The following is an 11739-nucleotide window of genomic DNA, read 5'->3' as shown; positions in this document are numbered from 1 at the left end:
CCCAGTAACTCTGAAATTGGTATTGATACCTACCTTTCACATATGAGGAAATTGAGGTTTGATGAAGTTCAGGAGCTCGTCCAAAGTCACAGAACTGGTGCACGACAGAGCCAGGATGTGAACCCTTCAAAATTCCTATATTTGCTGCTTACTACACAGTGACACCTCTCAGTAAAAAACCAGGTAATGCACACAATTGGCATAACATCATATTATAAGTAGCAGTCATACATATTTGTTCTTTAAATGAACAGGTAACATTTGTAATTAATGTAGTACATTTTTGCAAACACGAGTTAAATTTTTAATTTACTCCGAAACTGTTGGCTTTCTTAAGTAAGCCAAACATTTCCTTTGCAGTCTTATTTCTGTTTCTATAAATAAAGGCACAGCTGTGATGTAGAGGGAAGAATACTGGATTTAGAAAGCTAAATTTAGAAAAACCATGTTTTTTGCCTCCTCCCAAGGTTGCTGTGTGACTCTGGTCAAATTTCCTACCCTCTCTGTGCTTCAGTTTGTTCACAAAGTTGTGAGAGATCAGTGTAAATAGCCGAGAAGTGCTTGACACAGCGCCTAGCATGTAATAAGGGTACAATGTGTGATAGTCCTTGTTCCCTGAGGATAGTTCCAGGAGGAGGACTCAATCTAATAAACCCCAGGCACCCTTCAGGGAGATTCTTCTCTTAAGTTCCACCCTGCTCTGAAATGCTAATGTCACACCCTTGGCATAATAGTAACAGAGATGCCAGACATTGTCTATTGCCAAGAATGTACCTGTGACTGCAGTACAGAAAGGGAGGCCAGGTTGAGACCTCTCCCAGCATTTCAATATTGCTATACCTGGTCCATGCTCTTTTGAATGCCAAAAACCTTAATACTAACAGCTAACATTTACTCAATGCTTACTGTGTCAATTATCTTATTTAATACTCACCACAATGCTGGTAGACCAGTACTTTTTCTAGTCCTGTGAGGGACAGAATGGATAAGAAAATAAGAGACCTAGATAGGTTACAAAGAGGCATGTACCTAATATGTAGAAAAGCTGGAATTTGAATTCACATTTCTCTGATGATTAAGGCTGAACATCTAATCACCGTGCTGTGCTTTGCCCCTCAGTTGGGAAGCCTTCCATAAGAGGATCCCTTGCTGGGATTATGCATGCGCTTATTTCAGTTGCAGGCTTTGAGCTGGATTTTCCCCTCTCACCAGACCTGCGCATGCTAAATTGTCATCTCTTAACATTTGGAACATAGGGTTGCTTCTCTTGACCGTCTGGCGCTTTGGGTCAACATGTCTGCCTTAGACATAATTGAATTTTCTTGCCATCTCAGGAATGCCTCCCCAAGCATTATAAGCATTAGAAAGTGAGAGCTGATGGCCGGCGGTTTTGCTTTTATCATTGCCTTTCTCCTGTCACTGAAGGAGTCTCTTTCCCCCCAAAATTGCTACCTAGCACCCAAGCCAGAACCAGATCAATTTGTGCCACTCTGTTGGGGTTGCTATCATCTTTTTGGTTTTAGCTGGCTCCCAGACCATCTTGTCTGCAATATAAGCTTCAAATGGCCTGGAACTCATCTTTTATGGCCTCTGCCAGATTAAACATTTAGAACATCATATACCCGGCTCCAAAAACAATTGCACAGCCTTCCAACCAAGCAACATATTGATTTTTATTTGGGCGTTGCACACATTTTCAGGTTCTAGGGCTCCAGACTGCAGTGGCTCATGGGCCTTGCCCCACCCACTCCTGCTTCTTCACTTGGGGCAGGAGGAGCCTAGAGATCATAAGGTTGGAAATACAGGCATCATCCATTGCACCATGCGTTCTCTTTTGGAATTGAGAACATTTGAGCATCTGTTCCAAAACGACTATGGAACAGAAAAGCAGCAACATGACCTGCCCCCACCTTGGCCCAGCCTTACCTTGAATTGTCCATGACTCTGGAAAGTCGGTTCACCCTCAGACCTCAGGCTTCTCACCAGTAAAGGGGACATTTCACTCACGAAGCAGATGCTAAGATTAATGATCAAGTGCTATAAGATTCCTCAGTAAAAATTTGGTGAAAAAGTGGACTAGGCTATAAAACATATAATGCTTTTTCACTGAGCGACTAATCCTAGCAGAATATTTTAATGCCCAGGAAGGATTTTTTCTTACTCCAATGGAGGCATTGACTTAACGCCCACTGCATGGAGTCCATGGGAACTGTATATTTTGCATTTTGGTAGTGATAACAGTATCCTACGTGCAGGCCTGATGGTGCGTAGCTGGATTAATTAGCCGATTCCAAGGACTCCGTCATTCATGCCAGGCCCCAGCTCAGTTTTCACTAGTTCATGCAACATACATTTGCAGAGTTCTCACTTCACTAGGTGCTGTTACATAACTGTGAATGTTTGCTTTTAAGGGACTCACTATTTCAGATGGAAAATAGACACACATAACGGTAATTTCAATGCACCGCTCTGGTGGCTATTTCCAAAGAAACATCTGCCAAGGTTGGACAAGGGTCCCCTCATTTTTTCACTGTCACAGGGGGACTCACAGTAGCAGAGCTGCTAGGAACTGAAACTTAAATACAGTGGCTTAACCACATTATCAGATCAATTGGCAACTTGTAAACGAAGCCTGGATGGAGGTCAGGGGCTAGGGCTGAGGAGCTCCAGCTGTCACGTCAACATGCCACATGCCAGCAGGAAGAAGAGAAAGGATGAAGGGACGAAGGTTGCTTACTCTCAGCTGAGTCAGCCTTTTTTCAAGTGGTTTCCTGGAAGCCTTGGCCACCTACCTGTTTGAGTCTGTTTGCTGGGCACTTCGCTGTCCTCTGTAGAAGAGCAAGGGATAGCGGTTGCTGCATAGACAAGTATTGGTTAATGCAACATCCACCAATTGAATGTTAGCTTTTCCCATCGCCTCGAGATTTCTCACATCTTGTTTAAAAATAAAGATGGATGAGAGGGATGTCACACTGAGCCAATGACAAAGTCTTGTGGTACTATAGCTTTCAAAGGCATGATTACTGTTGATTTGTATTCCTGGGGTGATGAGTGGAGACTCATCACAGAGTGAAGGATGAAGATGAGATGAAGTGGGAAAGCTGATGGGAGCTGACTCAGAAAGAAGTGGCATCCTTGGGGCAGACTTTGTGGAAGAAGCACGTGTAAAGCTGTGTCTCCTGGAATCAGGGAGCCGCTCTCTGTCTGAAGCGGAAATGGGGAAAGCTAGAGACTACCAGGAGGCAGTTGGTACTCATGGCCATTTCTTTGGCTCAAATGTCCTGAGCTGAACCCATAGCAGTAGTCAAAGGAGTTTTACTACTTCAGCAAACTGCCTGAGAAGCCCAGAACCACTGGAAAGAGTTTTAGCTCTTAGAAATGCAGTTGAAATTACACTATCACCCTCTTATCTTCCTAAATTGACCTGTCATGATGGTATGAAGCAATTGTGTCTTTCAGATCAGAAAAACTTTATGCTTAAAAAACACTTCTAACTCTGGTTGCAGGGAAATTAGAATAATGAATAGAGTTTGATAAGTGAAAATCTAACTTTGCCTGCTTTTAGAGAAATAGCTGAGTGTCAGCCAAAAATGAATGTTTCAGTACCTTGGAGAGTGATAAATAATAGATAACAATAACTCACTTTGTGGAGAGAGGCTCAGAGGCAGGGGAAGACACAGTGGGGCCTGCCGGAGCCTTCCTCCTCGCCCCCTCCCATTGTGCTCACACAAAGCTGTGGGCCGCACAGCCACTGTGGAGGTCCGCACATCCAAATGCCTGCCTTCCATCCCTGCTGGGACACCCCAAACTCAGCATGTCTAAAACTGACTGTCATCCCTCCCCCTACATGCTGGGTGGCATTCTTGAGTCCACCCTGTACATCTAATTCTGACCAACCACCAAGTCCTACTAATTCAAATGCCAGAATTTCTCCCAGCCATTTTTCTCCTTTCTAGCCTTAGTGTTGTACCATAGCCCAGTTCAGACTCTTTCCTCTTCTACTACCAGCCTGCCAGTGGACACTTCTTCCCTCAAGTCTTCCCCCTCAACTTCGTCTTTATATGAGTGTGATGTTCCCACTCTCTGCATGAAATTCTTCAGTTGCTCCCTTTTCCCCACATGACCACATCTGCTCCCCTCAGCATGGCTTGTTCCAGGAATCCGCCACAGAGGTAGTGGAGTGTGACAGTCATGAGTCTATCTGGAGCCAGCCTGCCCCTTGCTGTATGATTGGGTGCAGGTGCTTATACTGCCCATGACTTGGTTTTCTCATCTGAAATGGGGATGATCACCATACCTCATCATTAGGCTGCTATGATAGTTGAGTAAATAAAATAAAATAAAAGTGTATACGCGCAGGAGAGAGAGAGCTAGAGGGAGAGAGAGAATAGTGCCAGCCACACAGTAAGCACTGTATACGCATTTGCTGTTGAGACTCCTTTCCCATACACTCTGCTCCACGACCCCTTATGCTTCCCTCCCCACAATGTGGTTTCCCCTCTCAGTAAGGCTCTCCCTTGTTTTTGTCCAGCTAGCCTTTGTTCACATTGACCTCTTGGCCTTGGAAGTTCTCCCGCACCTGGCTGACTCCGTCTCATCCTCTATGAGTTCAGGAATTGCCTTCCAGCCTCTGGCAATACCTCAGGCACAGGCTTGGCTTCCCATTTCACCTCTGTGTGTTGGTTACCAGCCTACATCCCCCAGTAGTTTATGGAAAGGAGGGATTGAATCTTATTATTATCTTTTATCTCCTGCCCCTAGCTTAGCGATTGGTGTTTAAAAGAAATGCAGTAAAGGTTTGTGGACTGGAAGATATTATAGTACTCATAAAAACCACACTGTCAGAGCTATCTTTCTAAACACAGATCTGATGACAACTTTTCTGTACTGAGATGTTTATTCTGAAACAACGAGGACTATGTTCAGAATAAACCACAAAACTGGAAGCCCACTTCCTTGCAGAAGCAGGAAGAGCCTAGCTGAGGAGATCTTTAACCCAGGGGACCTGAGGCAGCAGCCTGAGAGAGAACAGAAATCAGGAGATAGGGAAGCAAAGTCCCAGCTGGGTGACCGTCATGCTTTGCTAGCCACTTCTCAAGGGAACAATTGTTTTAGCTCTTCTTGTGACAAGCCAGCTGTCTGTTCAATCCCATCTGCTTGTTGAGAACCTCCTGGTGGAGCATCAGAACCTTCTTCAGTGACACAAGGTGGCGGAGCTGTCAGTCATGTCCCCAGGAGGTCAGCAAACACCTGGGAGAGCAAGGTTCATGGCAGGGTGATGACACCCAGCCCTGGGCAACACCCAAACCTCACTATGTGCAGGCTGTACCCCTGATAAGTGAACGAGGGTGCCTGGTGGTGGGATCTGGTGTTGGTAATGTATGAAATTCTCTGTGACTCCAGCGTGCAGCGAGCGAGGTGGAGAACCACTACTCCAGGAGTGGGGGTGCGGCTGCACTGGGTCGGAAGGAAGAATTAAACCCGTCACCTGTCCTTTTATTTTTTTCTGGGCCAAATGGGCTTCCTTTTTAAGTAACATTTATAGATGAAGCCACTTTCCCAAATCTAGTCCATAATAGGCAAAATGTTGTTTACTCTCTAGCTTTTATTCACCTCCTTGGCTCGCGCGTTTTCGAGGTGACTTGGGCTAGCCCGTTAGTGCTGTGACCCGCAGCAGGAGCCCCAGCTCACCTGGTGGGGCAGGCAGGTTCTCAGCTGTAAGCAACAAAAATCATTTTTTTTTTGTTAATAGGAAAGGAAAGTTAAGTAGAAAATTGATTTTTATAACATGAAAACACATACATATATATATAACATAAAATTTGCAATTTTAACTCTTTAAATTTACAGCTCAGTGGCATTAATTACATTCACAATGTGCCACCATCACCACTATATGCAAAACTTTTTCATCAACCTGTGAAGAAACTCTGTGTCCATTAAGCAATAAATCTCCATTTTTCTCTTCCCCCAGCCCTTAGCAACCTGAATACTACTTTCTGACTCTATGAGTTTGCCTATTCTACATATCTCATGTAAGTGGAATTATGAAATATTCTCAGGGTATTTCTGGTCTGCCTCACTTCCCTTAGCATACTGTCTTCAACGTTTATCTGTATCATAGCATGTATTGGTATTTCTTTCCTTTCAATGGCTGACTAATATTTCATCGAATGGGTATATCATGTTTTTAATCCAAAAAAATGAATTTTTAAAGGATATTGGGTAGGTTCTGCAGAAGAAAGCATGGAGTCTGGATAGCCAACGTGGGGCTTCAGGTTCTGTAGGACCTTTGGCTCCAAATAAACACCTGGGTGTTGAATCGAAGCTGCCTCTCTACTGCGTGGTCTTGGGTAAAATACTCTGAGCCAGTCCCTCATCTGTAAAATAGGGATAAAGCACCTTGTTTAATCATTTGAGATAATCCATGTAAATTACTCAGCATAAATTGTGACACAAATAAAAGTGCTTATGAATGTTACCTGTTATTATGGCTCATAATATTATTGTTCATGTGTCTTCCTAGTACAAAATCTGACAGGTAGAACTTTTTCTAAAACATCTCTGCCTAAGGAAAGAAATAAAACCAAGTTACTATTTTGTATATGATTTAATTGCTTTGGGGGGAAGGAGGGCAGTACTTAGACCTCTGAGGAAAGGAAGAAGGCTCCTCTTCTGACTGAGGGGGACAGACACTAACTACCCTGGGCCGTCCAGCTTGATGCCCTCTTTAGGGGGGGCAGCTTTAGGGCTTTGCTTTCAAAATACAAGCCCACCCCATGGAAGCACAAAAGGGCCAGGTGGACAGAGGAGATGTCTGATGAAAGGAAATAAGACATGGTTCCTTTGGACCTGAAGTCCCATTGACTCTAACTGGACTTCCCTGTGATGGGAACTAGTTAGAGACTGGGGGTATGTTATGGTCCTTTGGAAATAGATGGACCTGGTTTCAAACTCCAGCTCTGTTGGTCACAGGTCAAGTTTCCCGTCTGATAGGGCTGAAAGGGGTCACCTCTGGGAGACGCACAGGGTGTGTAGCACCCAGGAGATCCACCGCCCAAGGGCACTAAGGCCAGAAGTGTCACCACGGAGCCCCCAGAAGAAGCCAGATATCAGGCCGAGGTGTCTTGTTGCCCATTAGTTTTTCACTCCCTCTGGCCTGTCTGCATAGTTGGCTCAGACATCTTGGCAGCAGGGAGCCTTTGGTGTGGTCTTTCGTCCTCAGTCAGGAAGGGGCACAACAAGCTTCCATTGCTGGTTGAGATCCAGTAATTCTGGGTTAAGTCCTTGAGCCAGCTTGAGCAACCTTGTAATGCAGCTCTGCCCTCTGATTCCTAGAAGTGTTTTATTTAGTTGTAACATTTTTTGTATAAACCTTGTTAAAATAATATTCACCCACAATTCAGAAATCAAACTTGTATGCTGTGTTTTGAAGTTGCTCTTGCCACTGGCTAGCGAGACCCTGCGAGTGCTGGCAGTACACTTGCAGGTGTCTCCTGAGACCCATCACCGGCACTCCTAACAGGATACAGGGCTACATTGTAATAGTGGCTATAGTAATAATGATCTCTCCCACAATACGGATTAGTTAACTCCGTCACTTAATTAATTCTTTTCAAAAACCCTTCATGGTTAGCATGTGATGGAAGACTGGCCTCTTTTTTCACAGATATGAAAACTGGAACTCAGACATCGATTACTAACAAATGGTCCATCTGGGGTTAGTGTACACACTTCTGACCTCTGGTCCAGCGGTCAATTTATTTCCCTCAGTAAAAGTGGGCAGTGTGGGAACTCTGAATTTTGTTGACTTGGGGGTTTGTGATATGGTTCCAGGGAGGTCACCTGACCTCTCTCTGCCTAAAAAGGGGGCAAATCTGTGATCTTTCTCTTTCTCTCCAAATTTCCAAAAAGGAAGCACCTCTCAGCCTGAGCAGCAGCCTGAGCCTATTTTGTAGGCAGTAAGGTATACAGGTGTCTCATTGCCTGTGCCCCGGGGCAGCAGTAAATTGATATTTGCTGATCTCCAAACCTCTGGCAGAGATGGGGAGGGAGGGCTGGGAATGTGACATTTCTTTAAATAACCACACCTGGTTCTAAGAGCAGAAGGTTTGGCATGTCCCTGTAGCCTCATCAATTACCATCAACCTTTGCAAAGGGAGCCCCAGGAGAGAGAATCTCTTCACACTCTTAAGATTATTTATAGGCACCCCATCCTGTCCATACTCTGGGGGTATATGGGTTCCTCGGCAGCAGTCTCCTTCCAGATGTGTTTATATTCTTCCAGGCCCAGTGAAATGCGTCCTTCAGCCCCTCCGCTACATGGAGCAGAGGGGGTGCTCAGCTCTAGAACATAATGAAGATGGGGACGGGGAGACAAGGGCAGGATGCCCGAATCCCTCAGTTAGAGTCATGTATCTCCCAGCAAACACTGACTGAGTAGCTTCCGAGGAGGCAGTTCAGTGTGGTGGTTAAATAAACACGCTTTGCAATCAGACAGACCTGGATTTGAATGCCAGCTCTGTCATTTACAAGCTGTGTGGCTCTCATTAAGTTACTTAAAGCTTTCGCCTCCACTTCCTCATCTGTAAAATGGGATAATAATACCTTCTCACAGGGTCACGGTGAGGCTTGAATGCAATGTCTCACATGGCAGGTGATAGGTAGGTATACGGTGCCTGTTTTTAAAAAAAAATAAAAATACGGAATACTTCATGAATTTTTGTCATCTTTGCCCAGGGCATGCTAATCTTCTTTGTATCCTTCCATTTTAGGGTAGGTGCTGCCGAAGCAAGCACTGCTGCCTTGCCTGTTCTTATAAGGCACTGCTAGCTTCTCTCTCCCTCTCTCTCTCTCTCACTCTCTGTGCACAGAAACCCATGGATAGGAGAGGTCAGAGGGCACTTCTCGGTGGGAGAGGTGACTGAGCTGACCGAGTGTTTGAAACATGTTGCTGCACATGCCAGCAGGGTGCCCACCGCCTGACTGTGGGTTGGCGGGATGCCCTCGACCAGATTTTAGGAAAAGCTGTTTTAGCTTGGGAAAGTGGCTCGGGCTGCCAGTGTCCAGCAGGGAGGCTTGGCAGCCTCTCCAGAGGGAGCGGTCTGTCCGTGTGCGGCCCTGCGTGGAGCATCTGTGTTAACGACTCACCCAGCCCTAGCAAAAGTGAGGCTGCCTAAAATGACGGAAAGAAAAGATACCTTTTGGGTGAGTTATCTGCAGTTAATGGATTTTTTACTCAGGGCTCAAATTTCCACAGCTGTTTCTGAATTTTTTTTCAGTTGAATCAAAATAAGATTCACACACATAGCAAGTGGTTGGTATTTCTCATAGTCTCTTCAATTGATAGATTCCCCCGCTCTCTTTGTATTCCCTTGCAATTCATTTGTTGAAGAGGCCAGGTCATTCCCCATTTTGCAGATAAAATTGCATTTCTGTCATTCCCTTGCTGAGCCATAAAACCTAAGGAAATCTTGCCAATTGTGACAACATGAGTGGACCTTGAGGGCCTTATGCTAAGTGACATAAGTCAGGCAGGGAATGATAAATACTGAATGATTCCACTTGAATATGGAATCTAAACCAACCAACCAAACAAAACCCCTGAATTCCTAACTACAGAGAACAGATTGGTGGCAGGGGCCCAAATAAGTGAAGGTGGTCAAAAAGTACAAGCTCCAGTTAAAACATAAACAAGCCCTGGGAATGTAATGTATAGCATGGTGACTGTAGTTAATAAAACTGTATTGTGTATTTTAAAGTTGCTAACAGAGATCTTAAAAGTTATCATCTTAAAGTTGCTAACAGAGATCTTAAAAGTTACAAGGAAAAATTTTAACTGTACAGGGTGACATATGTTAACTAGACTTACCGTGGTGATCGTTTTACAATATATGAAGATATCAAACAGTTTTGTCATACGCTGATATAATACTCTATGTCAATTATATCTCAGTTAAATCTTTTTAAAAAATAAGGAAACGATTATTTTTCGAAAGTGTTTTACCATTTACAATCCACCAAAGATATGTGAATATTTCAATTGCTCTGGATCCTCACTGACAAACAGTACCAGCAATCTTTCGGTCATTCTCACGGTTCCGGGCACTGAAGTCCAAGACCGTGGAGTGGGTGGGTTTGGTTTCCTCTTGGCTTGCAGACAGCTGCCTTCACGCTGAGTCTTCACATTGCCTTTCCTCTGTGTGTGGGCATCCTTGGTGCCTTTTTGTGTGCCAAGACTTCCTCTTTATATAAGAATACCAGGCATATTGGATTAGGGCTCACCCCCAAAGCTTTATTTTAACTTAATCATCCCTTTAAGGCCCTGCCTCCAGATAGGTCACTTCTGAGATGCTGGGCCTTAAGGCTTCAACATATGATCCTTTGGGAGGACACAGTTCAGCTTAAGACAGGACTGTACTGGGTCTGTCAATCAGTGTTGAAATGATTGATCCCTTAACAATATCGAGCCTTCCAATCCAAGAGCATGTTATGTCTCTCCATATACCTAAGTCTTTCATTTTCCAGAGATGTTTTATAGTGTTCAGTGTAGAGGGCTTGCATATATTTTGTTACATTTACTCCTAGATATATTTTGTGGGTTTTTTGATGCTATTGTAAATGCTGTTTTTTAATTTTTCAATTGTTTATGGCTAGTCTATAGAAATGCAGTTATTTTTGTATGTTATATCTTGAAATCTTGTTAAATTTCTGATTTTACTAGTTCCTTTGTGATCTTTATATCTTTTTCTTACTTTTTTGCATTGGCCAGAACCTTCAGTATAATGCAGAACAGAAATGGTAAGAGTAAACAGCCTTGACTTCTTCCTGATCTTGGAGGAAAGTATAGGTGTTACCATTAAGACTGAGGTTGATTTTATTTTTATTTTTATTCATTTTTTAAAGGATTTTATTTTTATTTTTTTTAAAGGGGGGGGGGGATGTGATTTGATTTTCTACAGATACCCTTTAACAATTTGGTAGCTATGAAAATGTATCTTTCAGATTTCCCAGTGTGGGAAGCTTGAAGACCGAGAGCCCAACAGCTGCATTCTGAAATCCATCACTGTGTTTGGGCCGAGGCCACACTTCGCACAGACTCCTCCCAGCCAATGCCTGGGAGATGTGGCATTCCTTGGGTGGGTGACTTTGGCTTGCAGACTCCCTGATGGCTTTGCCTAACTCTCTAAAAGCTGCACTGGAGTTTCAGATGCTTCTACATCACCTGCCCTCTAATTTCCTCCTGCTTCACCTGGGGTCAGATTTGCATCATGATCTGATAAGTCTATAATTCTCATTCTAGACTATAATAAGTCTTCTAGGCCTTTTTTTTCATTCTCTCTCACAAGCATTTACTCTAGTAAATTTCATGCACATTTAATTTTGTCTTGTGATCTGCTTTCCAGAAGACCCATACTAACCCAGGAATTCCTGTTCTATTCCTTGTTTGCTAAGAGGTTTTTCTTTTTTTAAACTTAATCTCGAATATGTATTGAACTTTGTGAAAGAATTTTTTTTGCATTTACTGAAACAATCATATGATTTCTCTTTTTTTTGTTAACATAGTAACATTAATTACTTTTTGAAAGTTAAGCCAACCTTGCATTCCTGAGATAAATTTTAGTTGTCAGGAAGTTATATTGTTTTTATATATTGTTGTGTCTTAGTTGCATATTTCCAAGGTTTTTATACCTTTATTAATGGGGATATTAATCTTTAATATCTAGTGTCTTTGTAAGG

The 11739-nt window shown here is 43.4% G+C and overlaps 1 non-coding gene across 1 annotated transcript; it reads right to left on the bottom strand.

The window, feature by feature from the left end:
• Nucleotides 1-8696: 8696 nt before the first annotated feature.
• Nucleotides 8697-8798, bottom strand: LOC119040780 (U6 spliceosomal RNA). The gene has a single exon (XR_005080923.2). It is a non-coding gene; the product is annotated as a U6 spliceosomal RNA (small nuclear RNA).
• Nucleotides 8799-11739: the final 2941 nt, after the last annotated feature.

This window comes from Artibeus jamaicensis, unplaced genomic scaffold (genome assembly GCF_021234435.1).
Source record: "Artibeus jamaicensis isolate MK-2021 breed Jamaican fruit bat unplaced genomic scaffold, CSHL_Jam_final contig_797, whole genome shotgun sequence".
In the NCBI taxonomy this organism is placed as follows: Eukaryota; Metazoa; Chordata; class Mammalia; order Chiroptera; family Phyllostomidae; genus Artibeus; species Artibeus jamaicensis.
The sequence above is the reverse complement of the archived record's forward strand: the minus strand, read 5'-3'. Positions and strand labels throughout refer to the sequence as shown.